Here is a 19,897-nt window from a genome sequence, read left to right as displayed (position 1 = left end):
AGACTCACGCCATTGTGCGTGTGGAAACCGGCCGTAACCGTGTTTTTTAGCGCTTCGCACGAGCCAGAGAGTACCGAGGAGGTGCGCTCGAGATGGGGGGCTGTTTGGAGAGAACAGACCAGCTTGCGCCATCGCTGTTCAGGCGTTAAACATATGATGATCTCCAGTCCGGTACCGAAGCGCACAACCCTTTCCCCAGAGGCCCGAGGAGACGCACAGAGGCTGGGAGGAGGCGCGCCGGGCGGCGCTACCCGTTAATGATCCTTCCGCAGGTTCACCTACGGAAACCTTGTTACGACTTTTACTTCCTCTAGTTAGCGCTTTCGCATCCCACTTCCAATCTACTAAACTGCTTCTGCCGGACACTGCGCGCAGAAGTCCCGGGATTTTTGCCAGCCGGTCCGATGGGTCAGGGCACATCCTGGGGACGCCCCGACGCGTGTCAAAGTGTCGCGGAGCGTCTAGCCCCCCCACGAGGCGGGCAATGAATTATTGAAAAACGGGCATTTTTCGCGCGATACGCAGTTTGGCCACAGAGTGGAGCACATCCAAGTAAATTGGAAGTGGGATTGGTAAGTAACAAAAAGCCCACTTCCAATCTATTCTATTATGTAGATTATTATGGGATGCCCGTTCAATTAGATTGCAAGTGGGATGTTTTGTGATTACCGATCCCACTTCCAATCTATTTCAGCTATTATGGGATGCCTATTCAAATAGATTGCTATTGGGATGTTTTGTGATTACCGATCCCACTTCCAATCTATTTCAGCTATTATGGGATGCCTATTCAAATAGATTGCTATTGGGATGTTTTGTGATTACCAGTCCCACTTCCAATCTATTTCCATTATTATGGGATGCCTATTCAAATAGATTGCAAGTGGGATGTTTTGTGATTACCAATCCCACTTCCAATCTATTTCCATTATTATGGGATGCCTATTCAAATAGATTGCTATTGGGATGTTTTGTGATTACCAATCCCACTTCCAATCTATTTCAGCTATTATGGGATGCCTATTCAAATAGATTGCTATTGGGATGTTTTGTGATTACCGATCCCACTTCCAATCTATTTCCATTATTATGGGATGCCTATTCAAATAGATTGCAAGTGGGATGTTTTGTGATTACCAATCCCACTTCCAATCTATTCCCATTATTATGGGATGTCTATTCAAATAGATTGCTATTGGGATGTTTTGTGATTACCGATCCCACTTCCAATCTATTCCCATTATTATGGGATGCCTATTCAAATAGATTGCAAGTGGGATGTTTTGTGATTACCAATCCCACTTCCAATCTATTTCCATTATTATGGGATGCCTATTCAAATAGATTGCTATTGGGATGTTTTGTGATTACCGATCCCACTTCCAATCTATTTCCATTATTATGGGATGCCTATTCAAATAGATTGCAAGTGGGATGTTTTGTGATTACCAATCCCACTTCCAATCTATTTCCATTATTATGGGATGCCTATTCAAATAGATTGCTATTGGGATGTTTTGTGATTACCAATCCCACTTCCAATCTATTTCCATTATTATGGGATGCCTATTCAAATAGATTGCAAGTGGGATGTTTTGTGATTACCAATCCCACTTCCAATCTATTTCCATTATTATGGGATGCCTATTCAAATAGATTGCAATTGGGATGTTTTGTGATTACCTATCCCACTTCCAATCTATTTCAGCTATTATGGGATGCCTATTCAAATAGATTGCTATTGGGATGTTTTGTGATTACCTATCCCACTTCCAATCTATTTCAGCTATTATGGGATGCCTATTCAAATAGATTGCAATTGGGATGTTTTGTGATTACCTATCCCACTTCCAATCTATTTCAGCTATTATGGGATGCCTATTCAAATAGATTGCAATTGGGATGTTTTGTGATTACCAATCCCACTTCCAATCTATTTCAGCTATTATGGGATGCCTATTCAAATAGATTGCTATTGGGATGTTTTGTGATTACCTATCCCACTTCCAATCTATTTCAGCTATTATGGGATGCCTATTCAAATAGATTGCAATTGGGATGTTTTGTGATTACCTATCCCACTTCCAATCTATTTCAGCTATTATGGGATGCCTATTCAAATAGATTGCAATTGGGATGTTTTGTGATTACCGATCCCACTTCCAATCTATTTCCACTATTATGGGATGCCTATTCAAATAGATTGCAATTGGGATGTTTTGTGATTACCTATCCCACTTCCAATCTATTTCAGCTATTATGGGATGCCTATTCAAATAGATTGCTATTGGGATGTTTTGTGATTACCTATCCCACTTCCAATCTATTTCAGCTATTATGGGATGCCTATTCAAATAGATTGCAATTGGGATGTTTTGTGATTACCTATCCCACTTCCAATCTATTTCAGCTATTATGGGATGCCTATTCAAATAGATTGCAATTGGGATGTTTTGTGATTACCGATCCCACTTCCAATCTATTTCCACTATTATGGGATGCCTATTCAAATAGATTGCAATTGGGATGTTTTGTGATTACCTATCCCACTTCCAATCTATTTCAGCTATTATGGGATGCCTATTCAAATAGATTGCAATTGGGATGTTTTGTGATTACCGATCCCACTTCCAATCTATTTCCACTATTATGGGATGCCTATTCAAATAGATTGCAATTGGGATGTTTTGTGATTACCTATCCCACTTCCAATTTATTTCCATTATTATGGGATGCCTATTCAAATAGATTGCAATTGGGATGTTTTGTGATTACCTATCCCACTTCCAATCTATTTCAGCTATTATGGGATGCCTATTCAAATAGATTGCAATTGGGATGTTTTGTGATTACCTATCCCACTTCCAATCTATTTCAGCTATTATGGGATGCCTATTCAAATAGATTGCAATTGGGATGTTTTGTGATTACCGATCCCACTTCCAATCTATTTCCACTATTATGGGATGCCTATTCAAATAGATTGCTATTGGGATGTTTTGTGATTACCTATCCCACTTCCAATCTATTTCTAGTATTATGGGATGCCTATTCAAATAGATTGCTATTGGGATGTTTTGTGATTACCGATCCCACTTCCAATCTATTTCCACTATTATGGGATGCCTATTCAAATAGATTGCAAATGGGATGTTTGGCCACTACCCACCCAGGTGGGCGTGTACAAGTTCAGGAATTATGGGTAGGAGCACAGGAAGAGAACCGAATGTCGTAGGGGTCCGAAACTTGGTGGGGGGGTAGTGTGGGACCCCTCAAACAACATATTGAAGCCCCGCCCCCAAAAGTGGGCGTGGCCGGAAGTAGGTGTTCCCATTGGCCGATCGGCTTGAAACTTGATAGGTGGGTAGTGTGGGACCCCTAAAACAACATATTGAAGCCCCGCCCCCCAAAAGTGGGCGTGGCCGGAAGTAGACAGGAAGTAGGTGTTCCCATGGTCCGATTGGCTTGAAACTTGATAGGGGGGTAGTGTGGGACCCCCTAAACAACATATTTAAGCCCCGCCCCCAAAAGTGGGCGTGGCCGGAAGTAGGTGTTCCCATTGGCCGATCGGCTTGAAACTTGATAGGTGGGTAGTGTGGGACCCCTAAAACAACATATTGAAGCCCCGCCCCCCAAAAGTGGGCGTGGCCGGAAGTAGACAGGAAGTAGGTGTTCCCATGGTCCGATTGGCTTGAAACTTGATAGGGGGGTAGTGTGGGACCCCCTAAACAACATATTTAAGCCCCGCCCCCAAAAGTGGGCGTGGCCGGAAGTAGGTGTTCCCATGGTCCGATCGGCTTGAAACTTGATAGGTGGGTAGTGTGGGATCCCTAAAACAACATATTGAAGCCCCGCCCCCCAAAAGTGGGCGTGGCCGGAAGTAGACAGGAAGTAGGTGTTCCCATGGGCCGATTGGCTTGAAACTTGGTGGGGGGGTAGTGTGGGACCCCCTAAACAACATATTGAAGCCCCGCCCCCAAAAGTGGGCGTGGCCGGAAGTAGGTGTTTTATGGTCCGATCGGCTCGAGACTTGATGGGGGAGTAGTGTGGGGCCCCTAAAACAACATATTTAAGCCCCGCCCCCAAAAGTGGGCGTGGCCGGAAGTTGTAGTTCCCATGGGCCAATCGGCTCGAAACTTTGCAGGGGAGTTCCGTTAGATAGCACAAACAACATATTAAAAGCTCGTGTCCGTAGGTGGTCGGGAAGTCGAAAAACGAACCAGGAAGTGGAACAGGAAGTGACTTTCCCGAGGTCGTAGGGTCATGAAATTTCATAGGGGATGTCTGGGAGGGCTTTGGAACAACATACTGTAAGCACGGGTCCGAAAGCCAAGCGGAATTTTCACACCACAAACCCAAACTCTATCACGTCCCACTTCCAATCTATTTCCATGTGTCAAATAGATTGGAATTGGGATGCCATTCAAATACATTGACTTAAAGTATTTTAATTTAAATAAATGACTAAAACACTTCAAAAACCATTTATTCATGTTCCCCATGTCTGGTTTATGCAAGCTGAGTGGTCAGAGTTTTGAAATTTCACTGTCCAATACCCCACTATTTTGATGACTTGAATAAATTGGAAGTGGGATCTCCAGATCTCAGCTTTGGAACATGATAGCACGATTCTTTTACCACTCCTCTCTAAGTTTGAGTCCTCCTAACTCACTGTGTGAGTTTGGTGAAGTTTGCAGAAAGTCAAAATTTTGCCTCAAAAAAACTCACAGGGGTACCCCTTAGAGTTTTTTTGAGCCAAAATTTTGACTTTCTGCAATCTTCTCCAAACTCACACAGTGAGTCAGGCACACCTAAACTTAGTGCTGAGCATTGAAATTTTCAAGCTATGTCATTCTGAAGCTGAGATATAGAGATCCCACTTCCAATTTATTCAAGTCATCAAAATAGTGGGGTATTGGACAGTGGAATTTCAAAACTGTGACCACTCAGTTTGCATCAGACAGGCATGGGGAGTATGGATAAATGGTTTTCTAAGCTTAAAATAAGTGTTTTGTAAATTAACTTATACTGTTTTTTTATTGCATCCCAATTCCAATCTATTTGACACATTGAAATAAATTGGAAGTGGGATCCCATTCAAATAGATTGGAAGTGGGACGTTGCGTACTTACCGATCCCAATTCCAATCTATTTCAATGGGGTCCTATTCAAATAGATTGGAAGTGGGACGTTGCGTACTTACCGATCCCAATTCCAATCTATTTCAATGGGGTCCTATTCAAATAGATTGGAAGTGGGACGTTGCGTACTTACCGATCCCAATTCCAATCTATTTCAATGGGGTCCTATTCAAATAGATTGGAAGTGGGACGTTGCGTACTTACCGATCCCAATTCCAATCTATTTCAATGGGAGCCCATTCAAATAGATTGGAAGTGGGACGTTGCGTACTTACCGATCCCAATTCCAATCTATTTCAATGGGACCCCATTCAAATAGATTGGAAGTGGGACGTTGCGTACTTACCGATCCCAATTCCAATCTATTTCAATGGGAGCCCATTCAAATAGATTGGAAGTGGGACGTTGCGTACTTACCGATCCCAATTCCAATCTATTTCAATGGGGTCCTATTCAAATAGATTGGAAGTGGGACGTTGCGTACTTACCGATCCCAATTCCAATCTATTTCAATGGGGTCCTATTCAAATAGATTGGAAGTGGGACGTTGCGTACTTACCGATCCCAATTCCAATCTATTTCAATGGGGTCCTATTCAAATAGATTGGAAGTGGGACGTTGCGTACTTACCGATCCCAATTCCAATCTATTTCAATGGGAGCCCATTCAAATAGATTGGAAGTGGGACGTTGCGTACTTACCGATCCCAATTCCAATCTATTTCAATGGGACCCCATTCAAATAGATTGGAAGTGGGACGTTGCGTACTTACCGATCCCAATTCCAATCTATTTCAATGGGGTCCTATTCAAATAGATTGGAAGTGGGACGTTGCGTACTTACCAATCCCAATTCCAATCTATTTCAATGGGAGCCCATTGAAATAGATTGGAAGTGGGACGTTGCGTACTTACCGATCCCAATTCCAATCTATTTCAATGGGACCCCATTCAAATAGATTGGAAGTGGGACGTTGAGTACTTACCGATCCCAATTCCAATCTATTTCAATGGGGTCCTATTCAAATAGATTGGAAGTGGGACGTTGCGTACTTACCGATCCCAATTCCAATCTATTTCAATGGGGTCCTATTCAAATAGATTGGAAGTGGGACGTTGCGTACTTACCAATCCCAATTCCAATCTATTTCAATGGGAGCCTATTCAAATAGATTGGAAGTGGGACGTTGCGTACTTACCGATCCCAATTCCAATCTATTTCAATGGGACCCCATTCAAATAGATTGGAAGTGGGACGTTGCGTACTTACCGATCCCACTTCCAATCTATTTCAATGGGAGCCCATTCAAATAGATTGGAAGTGGGACGTTGCGTACTTACCGATCCCACATCCAATCTATTTCAATGGGACCCCATTCAAATAGATTGGAAGTGGGACGTTGCGTACTTACCGATCCCAATTCCAATCTATTTCAATGGGACCCCATTCAAATAGATTGGAAGTGGGACGTTGCGTACTTACCGATCCCAATTCCAATCTATTTCAATGGGAGCCCATTCAAATAGATTGGAAGTGGGACGTTGCGTACTTACCGATCCCACTTCCAATCTATTTCAATGGGAGCCCATTCAAATAGATTGGAAGTGGGACGTTGCGTACTTACCGATCCCAATTCCAATCTATTTGAATGGGGTCCTATTCAAATAGATTGGAAGTGGGACGTTGCGTACTTACCGATCCCAATTCCAATCTATTTGAATGGGGTCCTATTCAAATAGATTGGAAGTGGGACGTTGCGTACTTACCGATCCCAATTCCAATCTATTTGAATGGGGTCCTATTGAAATAGATTGGAAGTGGGACGTTGTGTACTTACTGATCCCACTTCCAATCTATTTGAATGGGAGCCCATTCAAATAGATTGGAAGTGGGACGTTGCGTACTTACCGATCCCAATTCCAATCTATTTCAATGGGAGCCCATTCAAATAGATTGGAAGTGGGACGTTGCGTACTTACCGATCCCACTTCCAATCTATTTCAATGGGAGCCCATTCAAATAGATTGGAAGTGGGACGTTGCGTACTTACCGATCCCAATTCCAATCTATTTCAATGGGAGCCCATTCAAATAGATTGGAAGTGGGACGTTGCGTACTTACCGATCCCACTTCCAATCTATTTCAATGGGAGCCCATTCAAATAGATTGGAAGTGGGACGTTGCGTACTTACCGATCCCAATTCCAATCTATTTCAATGGGAGCCCATTCAAATAGATTGGAAGTGGGACGTTGCGTACTTACCGATCCCACTTCCAATCTATTTCAATGGGACCCCATTCAAATAGATTGGAAGTGGGACGTTGCGTACTTACCGATCCCACTTCCAATCTATTTCAATGGGAGCCCATTCAAATAGATTGGAAGTGGGACGTTGCGTACTTACCGATCCCAATTCCAATCTATTTCAATGGGAGCCCATTCAAATAGATTGGAAGTGGGACGTTGCGTACTTACCGATCCCAATTCCAATCTATTTCAATGGGAGCCCATTCAAATAGATTGGAAGTGGGACGTTGCGTACTTACCGATCCCAATTCCAATCTATTTCAATGGGAGCCCATTCAAATAGATTGGAAGTGGGACGTTGCGTACTTACCGATCCCACTTCCAATCTATTTCAATGGGACCCCATTCAAATAGATTGGAAGTGGGACGTTGCGTACTTACCGATCCCAATTCCAATCTATTTGAATGGGACCCCAATCAAATAGATTGGAAGTGGGACGTTGCGTACTTACCGATCCCACTTCCAATCTATTTGAATGGGATCCCAATTCCAATTTATTTCCATCAGTCAAATAAATTGGAATTGGGATGCCATTCAAATACATTGATTTCTAAGTTTTTTTTTCTTATCACTAAAACACTTCAAAAACCATTTATCCATGTTCCCCATGTCTGGTTTATGCAAGCTGAGTGTTCAGAGTTGGCAGACTGTGGTGTCCAAAACCCTGCTATTTTGATGACTTGAATAAATTGGAAGTGGGATCTCCAGATCTCAGCTTTGGAACATGATAGCACGATTCTTTTACCACTCCTCTCTAAGTTTGAGTCCTCCTAACTCACTGTGTGAGTTTAGTGAAGTTTGCAGAAAGTCAAAATTTTGGCTCAAAAAAACTCACAGGGGTACCCCTTAGGGTTTTTTTGAGCCAAAATTTTGACTTTCTGCAATCTTCTCCAAACTCACACAGTGAGTCAGGCACACCTAAACTTAGTGCTGAGCATTGAAATTTTCAAGCTATGTCATTCTAAGGCTGAGATCTGGCGATCCCACTTCCAATCTATTCAAGTCATCAAAATAGTGGGGTATTGGACAGTGGAATCTCAAAACTCTGACCACTCAGTTTGCATCAGGCAGACATGGGGAGTATGGATAAATGGTTTTCTAAGCTTAAAATAAGTGTTTTGTAAATTAACTTATACTGTTTTTTTTATTGCATCCCAATTCCAATCTATTTGACACATTGAAATAAATTGGAAGTGGGATCCCATTCAAATAGATTGGAATTGGGATGTTGTGTACTTACCAATCCCACTTCCAATCTATTTGAATGGGGTCCCACTTCCAATCTATTTTCCTGTGTCAAATAGATTGGAATTGGGATGAGTCATGATTACCATCCCTTTTCCAATACACACACTCACACACACATACACACTCACTAACACACACACACACTCATACACACACAAACACACATGTCTGAGTCCCACTGACTCACTGTGTGAATGTGGTGAAGTTTGCATAAAGTCATAATTTGGCTGAAAAAACAACATCCCAATTCCAATCTATTTGACAGGTGGAAATAAATTGGAATTGGGATGCCATTCAAATAGATTGGAATTGGGATCGGTAAGTACACAACGTCCCACTTCCAATCTATTTGAATGATGTCCCACTTCCAATCTATTTCCCTGTGTCAAATAGATTGGAATTGGGATGATTCATGATTACCATCCCTTTTCCAATACACTCACTCACACACACATACACACTCACTAACACACACACACACACTCATACACACACAAACACACATGTCTGAGTCCCACTGACTCACTGTGTGAATGTGGTGAAGTTTGCATAAAGTCATAATTTGGCTGAAAAAACAGCATCCCAATTCCAATCTATTTGACAGGTGGAAATAAATTGGAATTGGGATGCCATTAAAATAGATTGGAATTGGGATCGGTAAGTACACAACGTCCCACTTCCAATCTATTTGAATGGGATCCCACTTCCAATCTATTTTCTTGTGTCAAATAGATTGGAATTGGGATGAGTCATGATTACCATCCATTTTCCAATACACACACACACATACACACTCACTCACACACACTCATACACACTCACACACACATGTCTGAGTCCCACTGACTCACTGTGTGAATGTGGTGAAGTTTGCACAATGTCATAATTTGGCTGAAAAAACAGCATCCCAATTCCAATCTATTTGACAGGTGGAAATAAATTGGAATTGGGATGCCATTCAAATAGATTGGAATTGGGATGTTGTGTAATTACCAGTCCCACTTCCAATCTATTTGAATGGGATCCCACTTCCAATCTATTTTCATGTGTCAAATAGATTGGAATTGGGATGAGTCATGATTACCATCCATTTTCCAATACACACACACACATACACACTCACTCACACACACTCATACACACTCACACACACATGTCTGAGTCCCACTGACTCACTGTGTGAATGTGGTGAAGTTTGCACAATGTCATAATTTGGCTGAAAAAACAGCATCCCAATTCCAATCTATTTGACAGGTGGAAATAAATTGGAATTGGGATGCCATTCAAATAGATTGGAATTGGGATCGGTAAGTACACAACGTCCCACTTCCAATCTATTTGAATGGGATCCCACTTCCAATCTATTTTCTTGTGTCAAATAGATTGGAATTGGGATGAGTCATGATTACCATCCATTTTCCAATACACACACACACATACACACTCACTCACACACACTCATACACACTCACACACACATGTCTGAGTCCCACTGACTCACTGTGTGAATGTGGTGAAGTTTGCACAATGTCATAATTTGGCTGAAAAAACAGCATCCCAATTCCAATCTATTTGACAGGTGGAAATAAATTGGAATTGGGATGCCATTCAAATAGATTGGAATTGGGATCGGTAAGTACACAACGTCCCACTTCCAATCTATTTGAATGGGATCCCACTTCCAATCTATTTTCTTGTGTCAAATAGATTGGAATTGGGATGAGTCATGATTACCATCCATTTTCCAATACACACACACACATACACACTCACTCACACACACTCATACACACTCACACACACATGTATGAGTCCCACTGACTCACTGTGTGAATGTGGTGAAGTTTGCACAATGTCATAATTTGGCTGAAAAAACAGCATCCCAATTCCAATCTATTTGACAGGTGGAAATAAATTGGAATTGGGATGCCATTCAAATAGATTGGAATTGGGATGTTGTGTACTTACCAATCCCATTTCCAATCTATTTGAATGATGTCCCACTTCTAATCTATTTCCCTGTGTCAAATAAATTGGAATTGGGATGCCATTCAAATACATTAGGCCTACGACTGCAGCGCAATAGATTAATGGCTGCCATACGCCAACGCTTCGAGCTACGGACTTGCAACTCGGGATGATCCATCGGGCCATCACAGAGACGACCTCGACCGATTTTGGGACCTCTACGTCAAATTTTGGCCCCTCAGCAGCCCCAAATGTATGAAAATGTGTGTTTGAGAATTAGGCTTATGCATAAAATGCAATAGATTAATGGCTGCCAAACCCAAACGCTTCGAGCTACAGACTTGTGGCTCTGGATCCTGCATCAGGCCATGAGAGAGAAAGCCTGGATCAATTTTGGGACCTCTAGAGCAAAGTTTGGCCCCTCAGCGGCCCCAAATGTATGAAAATGTGTGTTTGAGAATTAGGCTTACGCATAAAATGCAATAGATTAATGGCTGCCAAACCCAAATGCTTCGAGCTACAGACTTGTGGCTCTGGATCCTGCATCAGGCCATGAGAGAGAAAGCCTGGATCAATTTTGGGACCTCTAGAGCAAAGTTTGGCCCCTCAGCGGCCCCAAATGTATGAAAATGTGTGTTTGAGAATTAGGCTTACGCATAAAATGCAATAGATTAATGGCTGCCAAACCCAAACGCTTCGAGCTACAGACTTGTGGCTCTGGATCCTGCATCAGGCCATGAGAGAGAAAGCCTGGATCAATTTTGGGACCTCTAGAGCAAAGTTTGGCCCCTCAGCGGCCCCAAATGTATGAAAATGTGTGTTTGAGAATTAGGCTTACGCATAAAATGCAATAGATTAATGGCTGCCAAACCCAAACGCTTCGAGCTACAGACTGGTGGCTCTGGATCCTGCATCAGGCCATGAGAGAGAAAGCCTGGATCAATTTTGGGACCTCTAGAGCAAAGTTTGGCCCCTCAGCGGCCCCAAATGTATGAAAATGTGTGTTTGAGAATTAGGCTTACGCATAAAATGCAATAGATTCATGGCTGCCAAACCCAAACGCTTCGAGCTACAGACTTGTGGCTCTGGATCCTGCATCAGGTCATGAGAGAGAAAGCCTGGATCAATTTTGGGACCTCTAGAGCAAAGTTTGGCCCCTCAGCGGCCCCAAATGTATGAAAATGTGTGTTTGAGAATTAGGCTTACGCATAAAATGCAATAGATTAATGGCTGCCAAACCCAAACGCTTCGAGCTACAGACTTGTGGCTCTGGATCCTGCATCAGGCCATGAGAGAGAAAGCCTGGATCAATTTTGGGACCTCTAGATCAAAGTTTGGCCCCTCAGCGGCCCCAAATGTATGAACATTTGTGTTTGAGAATTAGGCTTACGCATAAAATGCAATAGATTAATGGCTGCCAAACCCAAACGCTTCGAGCTACAGACTTGTGGCTCTGGATCCTGCATCAGGCCATGAGAGAGAAAGCCTGGATCAATTTTGGGACCTCTAGATCAAAGTTTGGCCCCTCAGCGGCCCCAAATGTATGAACATTTGTGTTTGAGAATTAGGCTTACGCATAAAATGCAATAGATTAATGGCTGCCAAACCCAAACGCTTCGAGCTACAGACTTGTGGCTCTGGATCCTGCATCAGGCTATGAGAGAGAAAGCCTGGATCAATTTTGGGACCTCTAGAGCAAAGTTTGGCCCCTCAGCGGCCCCAAATGTATGAAAATGTGTGTTTGAGAATTAGGCTTACGCATAAAATGCAATAGATTCATGGCTGCCAAACCCAAACGCTTCGAGCTAGAGACTTGTGGCTCTGGATCCTGCATCAGGCCATGAGAGAGAAAGCCTGGATCAATTTTGGGACCTCTAGAGCAAAGTTTGGCCCCTCAGCGGCCCCAAATGTATGAAAATGTGTGTTTGAGAATTAGGCTTACGCATAAAATGCAATAGATTAATGGCTGCCAAACCCAAACGCTTCGAGCTACAGACTTGTGGCTCTGGATCCTGCATCAGGCCATGAGAGAGAAAGCCTGGATCAATTTTGGGACCTCTAGATCAAAGTTTGGCCCCTCAGCGGCCCCAAATGTATGAACATTTGTGTTTGAGAATTAGGCTTACGCATAAAATGCAATAGATTAATGGCTGCCAAACCCAAACGCTTCGAGCTACAGACTTGTGGCTCTGGATCCTGCATCAGGCCATGAGAGAGAAAGCCTGGATCAATTTTGGGACCTCTAGAGCAAAGTTTGGCCCCTCAGCGGCCCCAAATGTATGAAAATGTGTGTTTGAGAATTAGGCTTACGCATAAAATGCAATAGATTCATGGCTGCCAAACCCAAACGCTTCGAGCTACAGACTTGTGGCTCTGGATCCTGCATCAGGCCATGAGAGAGAAAGCCTGGATCAATTTTGGGACCTCTAGATCAAAGTTTGGCCCCTCAGCGGCCCCAAATGTATGAACATTTGTGTTTGAGAATTAGGCTTACGCATAAAATGCAATAAATTAATGGCTGCTATACGCCAACGCTTCGACCTAAGGGGCCGTGCTCACAGAATGTTTGTCGGGGGGTGGGGCAAAAGGATATTATATAAGCACGTTTAGCTGCGTGCAGTACAAGACCCTCAGGGGCCAAAATTGTCTGTCTGTGTTGCTCCTATTAAAATGAATGGAGAAGGCCAAAGGCTTGCCACACCCTAACCGTGTGACCTAGGGGTCTGTGCTTCGGTTTGGTTCATCAGTGGGGTGTCCACATAAAGCTTGTATAACGGCGTGCGGCTACGTCCAGCCGTTTGGCCGCACTGGCACCACATGTCTGAAATTTACAAAATGGTGGCGTGCATATGTGACATGTGCTTTTTTTAGGTTTATGGTTGGTGTGAGGCTTCTGAAGCACGTAGGGTCATGAAATTTCATATGGGGGATGTGTGAGGGCACACAAATAACATATTAGAAGCACGTGCAGCTACGTGCAGTACAAGACCCCCAAGGGCCACCGTGCGTGTGTTTTTCTATTAAAGTGAATGGAGAAGGCCCAAACACGTTCCACACCCAAAGCGTATGACCTAAGGGGCCGTGCTCACAGAATGTTTGTCGGGGGGTGGGGCAAAAGGATATTATATAAGCACGTTTAGCTGCGTGCAGTACAAGACCCTCAGGGGCCAAAATTGTCTGTCTGTGTTGCTCCTATTAAAATGAATGGAGAAGGCCAAAGGCTTGCCACACCCTAACCGTGTGACCTAGGGGTCTGTGCTTCGGTTTGGTTCATCAGTGGGGTGTCCACATAAAGCTTGTATAACGGCGTGCGGCTACGTCCAGCCCTTTGGCCGCACTGGCACCACATGTCTGAAATTTACAAAATGGTGGCGTGCATATGTGACATGTGCTTTTTTTAGGTTTATGGTTGGTGTGAGGCTTCTGAAGCACGTAGGGTCATGAAATTTAATATGGGGGATGTGTGAGGGCACACAAATAACATATTAGAAGCACGTGCAGCTACGTGCAGTACAAGACCCCCAAGGGCCACCGTGCGTGTGTTTTTCTATTAAAGTGAATGGAGAAGGCCCAAACACGTTCCACACCCAAAGCGTATGACCTAAGGGGCCGTGCTCACAGAATGTTTGTCGGGGGGTGGGGCAAAAGGATATTATATAAGCACGTTTAGCTGCGTGCAGTACAAGACCCTCAGGGGCCAAAATTGTCTGTCTGTGTTGCTCCTATTAAAATGAATGGAGAAGGCCAAAGGCTTGCCACACCCTAACCGTGTGACCTAGGGGTCTGTGCTTCGGTTTGGTTCATCAGTGGGGTGTCCACATAAAGCTTGTATAACGGCGTGCGGCTACGTCCAGCCGTTTGGCCGCACTGGCACCACATGTCTGAAATTTACAAAATGGTGGCGTGCATATGTGACATGTGCTTTTTTAAGGTTTATGGTTGGTGTGAGGCTTCTGAAGCACGTAGGGTCATGAAATTTCATATGGGGGATGTGTGAGGGCACACAAATAACATATTAGAAGCACGTGCAGCTACGTGCAGTACAAGACCCCCAAGGGCCACCGTGCGTGTGTTTTTCTATTAAAGTGAATGGAGAAGGCCCAAACACGTTCCACACCCAAAGCGTATGACCTAAGGGGCTGTGCTCACAGAATGTTTGTCGGGGGGTGGGGCAAAAGGATATTATATAAGCACGTTTAGCTGCGTGCAGTACAAGACCCTCAGGGGCCAAAATTGTCTGTCTGTGTTGCTCCTATTAAAATGAATGGAGAAGGCCAAAGGCTTGCCACACCCTAACCGTGTGACCTAGGGGTCTGTGCTTCGGTTTGGTTCATCAGTGGGGTGTCCACATAAAGCTTGTATAACGGCGTGCGGCTACGTCCAGCCGTTTGGCCGCACTGGCACCACATGTCTGAAATTTACAAAATGGTGGCGTGCATATGTGACATGTGCTTTTTTAAGGTTTATGGTTGGTGTGAGGCTTCTGAAGCACGTAGGGTCATGAAATTTCATATGGGGGATGTGTGAGGGCACACAAATAACATATTAGAAGCACGTGCAGCTACGTGCAGTACAAGACCCCCAAGGGCCACCGTGCGTGTGTTTTTCTATTAAAGTGAATGGAGAAGGCCCAAACACGTTCCACACCCAAAGCGTATGACCTAAGGGGCTGTGCTCACAGAATGTTTGTCGGGGGGTGGGGCAAAAGGATATTATATAAGCACGTTTAGCTGCGTGCAGTACAAGACCCTCAGGGGCCAAAATTGTCTGTCTGTGTTGCTCCTATTAAAATGAATGGAGAAGGCCAAAGGCTTGCCACACCCTAACCGTGTGACCTAGGGGTCTGTGCTTCGGTTTGGTTCATCAGTGGGGTGTCCACATAAAGCTTGTATAACGGCGTGCGGCTACGTCCAGCCGTTTGGCCGCACTGGCACCACATGTCTGAAATTTACAAAATGGTGGCGTGCATATGTGACATGTGCTTTTTTAAGGTTTATGGTTGGTGTGAGGCTTCTGAAGCACGTAGGGTCATGAAATTTCATATGGGGGATGTGTGAGGGCACACAAATAACATATTAGAAGCACGTGCAGCTACGTGCAGTACAAGACCCCCAAGGGCCACCGTGCGTGTGTTTTTCTATTAAAGTGAATGGAGAAGGCCCAAACACGTTCCACACCCAAAGCGTATGACCTAAGGGGCTGTGCTCACAGAATGTTTGTCGGGGGGTGGGGCAAAAGGATATTATATAAGCACGTTTAGCTGCGTGCAGTACAAGACCCTCAGGGGCCAAAATTGTCTGTCTGTGTTGCTCCTATTAAAATGAATGGAGAAGGCCAAAGGCTTGCCACACCCTAACCGTGTGACCTAGGGGTCTGTGCTTCGGTTTGGTTCATCAGTGGGGTGTCCACATAAAGCTTGTATAACGGCGTGCGGCTACGTCCAGCCCTTTGGCCGCACTGGCACCACATGTCTGAAATTTACAAAATGGTGGCGTGCATATGTGACGTGCTTTTTTTAGGTTTATGGTTGGTGTGAGGCTTCTGAAGCACGTAGGGTCATGAAATTTCATATGGGGGATGTGTGAGGGCACACAAATAACATATTAGAAGCACGTGCAGCTACGTGCAGTACAAGACCCCCAAGGGCCACCGTGCGTGTGTTTTTCTATTAAAGTGAATGGAGAAGGCCCAAACACGTTCCACACCCAAAGCGTATGACCTAAGGGGCTGTGCTCACAGAATGTTTGTCGGGGGGTGGGGCAAAAGGATATTATATAAGCACGTTTAGCTGCGTGCAGTACAAGACCCTCAGGGGCCAAAATTGTCTGTCTGTGTTGCTCCTATTAAAATGAATGGAGAAGGCCAAAGGCTTGCCACACCCTAACCGTGTGACCTAGGGGTCTGTGCTTCGGTTTGGTTCATCAGTGGGGTGTCCACATAAAGCTTGTATAACGGCGTGCGGCTACGTCCAGCCCTTTGGCCGCACTGGCACCACATGTCTGAAATTTACAAAATGGTGGCGTGCATATGTGACATGTGCTTTTTTTAGGTTTATGGTTGGTGTGAGGCTTCTGAAGCACGTAGGGTCATGAAATTTCATATGGGGGATGTGTGAGGGCACACAAATAACATATTAGAACCACGTGCAGCTACGTGCAGTACAAGACCCCCAAGGGCCACCGTGCGTGTGTTTTTCTATTAAAGTGAATGGAGAAGGCCCAAACACGTTCCACACCCAAAGCGTATGACCTAAGGGGCTGTGCTCACAGAATGTTTGTCGGGGGGTGGGGCAAAAGGATATTATATAAGCACGTTTAGCTGCGTGCAGTACAAGACCCTCAGGGGCCAAAATTGTCTGTCTGTGTTGCTCCTATTAAAATGAATGGAGAAGGCCCAAACACGTGCCACACCCAAAGCGTATGACCTAAGGGTCTGTGCTCGGAGTATGTTTCTCAGTGGGTGGGGTATATTAACACTCTGGAAGCACGTGCGGATACGTGCAGGTTTGGTCCTTCAGGGGCCCCGCACACATGGTCTTGTGCTGTGTTAGAAGAGTTACTGCCTAAAAGGGCAAATTCAAATGATAGCCACACCCATACCGTATGTCCTGGGGGTCTGTGCTCAGAGTATGTTTATCAGTTTGTTGGGTCTAATAACACTCTGCAGGCACGTGTGGATACGTGCAGGTTTGGTCCTTCAGGGGCCCCGCACACATGGTCGTGTGCTGTGTTAGAAGAGTTACTGCCTAAAAGGGCAAATTCAAATGATAGCCACACCCATACCGTATGTCCTGGGGGTCTGTGCTCAGAGTATGTTTATCAGTTCGTTGGGTACAATAACACTCTGCAGGCACATGTGGATACGTGCAGGTTTGGTCCTTCAGGGGCCCCGCACACATGGTCTTGTGCTGTGTTAGAAGAGTTACTGCCTAAAAGGGCAAATTCAAATGATAGCCACACCCATACCGTATGTCCTGGGGGTCTGTGCTCAGAGTATGTTTATCAGTTCGTTGGGTACAATAACACTCTGCAGGCACGTGTGGATACGTGCAGGTTTGGTCCTTCAGGGGCCCCGCACACATGGTCTTGTGCTGTGTTAGAAGAGTTACTGCCTAAAAGGGCAAATTCAAATGATAGCCACACCCATACCGTATGTCCTGGGGGTCTGTGCTCAGAGTATGTTTATCAGTTCGTTGGGTACAATAACACTCTGCAGGCACGTGTGGATACGTGCAGGTTTGGTCCTTCAGGGGCCCCGCACACATGGTCTTGTGCTGTGTTAGAAGAGTTACTGCCTAAAAGGGCAAATTCAAATGATAGCCACACCCATACCGTATGTCCTGGGGGTCTGTGCTCAGAGTATGTTTATCAGTTCGTTGGGTACAATAACACTCTGCAGGCACGTGTGGATACGTGCAGGTTTGGTCCTTCAGGGGCCCCGCACACATGGTCTTGTGCTGTGTTAGAAGAGTTACTGCCTAAAAGAGCAAATTCAAATGATAGCCACACCCAAACCATATGACCTTTGGGTCTGTGCATGCACTATCTTTATCAATTTGTTGGGTCTAATAACACTCTGCAGGCACGTGTGGATACGTGCAGGTTTGGTCCTTCAGGGGCCCCGCACACATGGTCTTGTGCTGTGTTAGAAGAGTTACTGCCTAAAAGAGCAAATTCAAATGATAGCCACACCCAAACCATATGACCTTTGGGTCTGTGCATGCACTATCTTTATCAATTTGTTGGGTCTAATAACACTCTGCAGGCACGTGTGGATACGTGCAGGTTTAGACTCTCAGGGGCCACAAGTGTGTGTGTTGCTCCTATTAAAAAAGGCCTACACAGCAACACGTTGACTGCTGCCAAACGCCAACACTTCGAGCTACAGACCTGTATCTCAGGATCCTGCATCGGGCCATCACAGAGACGACCTCGACCGATTTTGGGACCCCTAGGTTAAATTTTGGGCCCTCAGCGGCCCCAAATGTATGTACATTTCTGTTTGACCTTTGGCCTACGACTACAGCGCAATATCTTTTAGGCTGCCATACGCCAACGCTTTGAGCTACGGACTTGCAACTCGGGATCCTCCATCGGGCCATCACAGAGACGACCTCGACCGATTTTGGGACCCCTAGGTTAAATTTTGGCCCCTCAGCGGCCCCAAATGTATGAAAATATGCGTTTAAACTTTAGGCCTCTCCCTACAGTGCAATATCTTTTTTGCTGCCATACGCCAACGCTTCGAGCTACGGACTTGGGCCTTGGGATCCTCTTTTAGGCCATAACATACATGACCTCGACCGATTTTGGGACCCCTACGTCAAATTTTGGCCCCTCAGCGGCCCCAAATGTATGAAAATATGCGTTTAAACTTTAGGCCTCTCCCTACAGTGCAATATCTTTTTTGCTGCCATACGCCAACGCTTCGAGCTACGGACTTGGGCCTTGGGATCCTCTTTTAGGCCATAACATACATGACCTCGACCGATTTTGGGACCCCTAGGTTAAATTTTGGGCCCTCAGCGGCCCCAAATGTATGTACATTTCTGTTTGACCTTTGGCCTACGACTACAGCGCAATATCTTTTAGGCTGCCATACGCCAACGCTTTGAGCTACGGACTTGCAACTCGGGATCCTCCATCGGGCCATCACAGAGACGACCTCGACCGATTTTGGGACCCCTAGGTTAAATTTTGGCCCCTCAGCGGCCCCAAATGTATGAAAATATGCGTTTAAACTTTAGGCCTCTCCCTACAGTGCAATATCTTTTTTGCTGCCATACGCCAACGCTTCGAGCTACGGACTTGCAACTCGGGATGTTCCATCGGGCCTTCACAGAGACGACCTCGACCGATTTTGGGACCTCTACGTCAAATTTTGGCCCCTCAGGGGCCCCAAATGTATGAAAATTTGTGTTTGACCTTTAGGCCTACGACTACAGCGCAATAGATTGATGGCTGCCATACGCCAACGCTTCCAGCTACGGACTTGCAACTCAGGATGATCCATCAGGCCATCACAGAGACGACCTCGACAGATTTTGGGACCTCTACGTCAAATTTTGGCCCCTCAGCGTCCCCAAATGTATGCTTGTGACCGCTCTGTGTTAGAAAAAAAACACCTTCAAAACTTAGCCACGCCCAAACCGTATGACCTAGGGCTCCGTGCTTACAGTATGTTCTTTGGGGAGTGGAGTGGATGCACAGGCCATAAGCACGTGCAGCTAAG

Source organism: Brachyhypopomus gauderio, unplaced genomic scaffold, assembly GCF_052324685.1.
Source record: "Brachyhypopomus gauderio isolate BG-103 unplaced genomic scaffold, BGAUD_0.2 sc171, whole genome shotgun sequence".
Classification (NCBI taxonomy): domain Eukaryota; kingdom Metazoa; phylum Chordata; class Actinopteri; order Gymnotiformes; family Hypopomidae; genus Brachyhypopomus; species Brachyhypopomus gauderio.
This window is presented reverse-complemented; position numbering follows the sequence as displayed.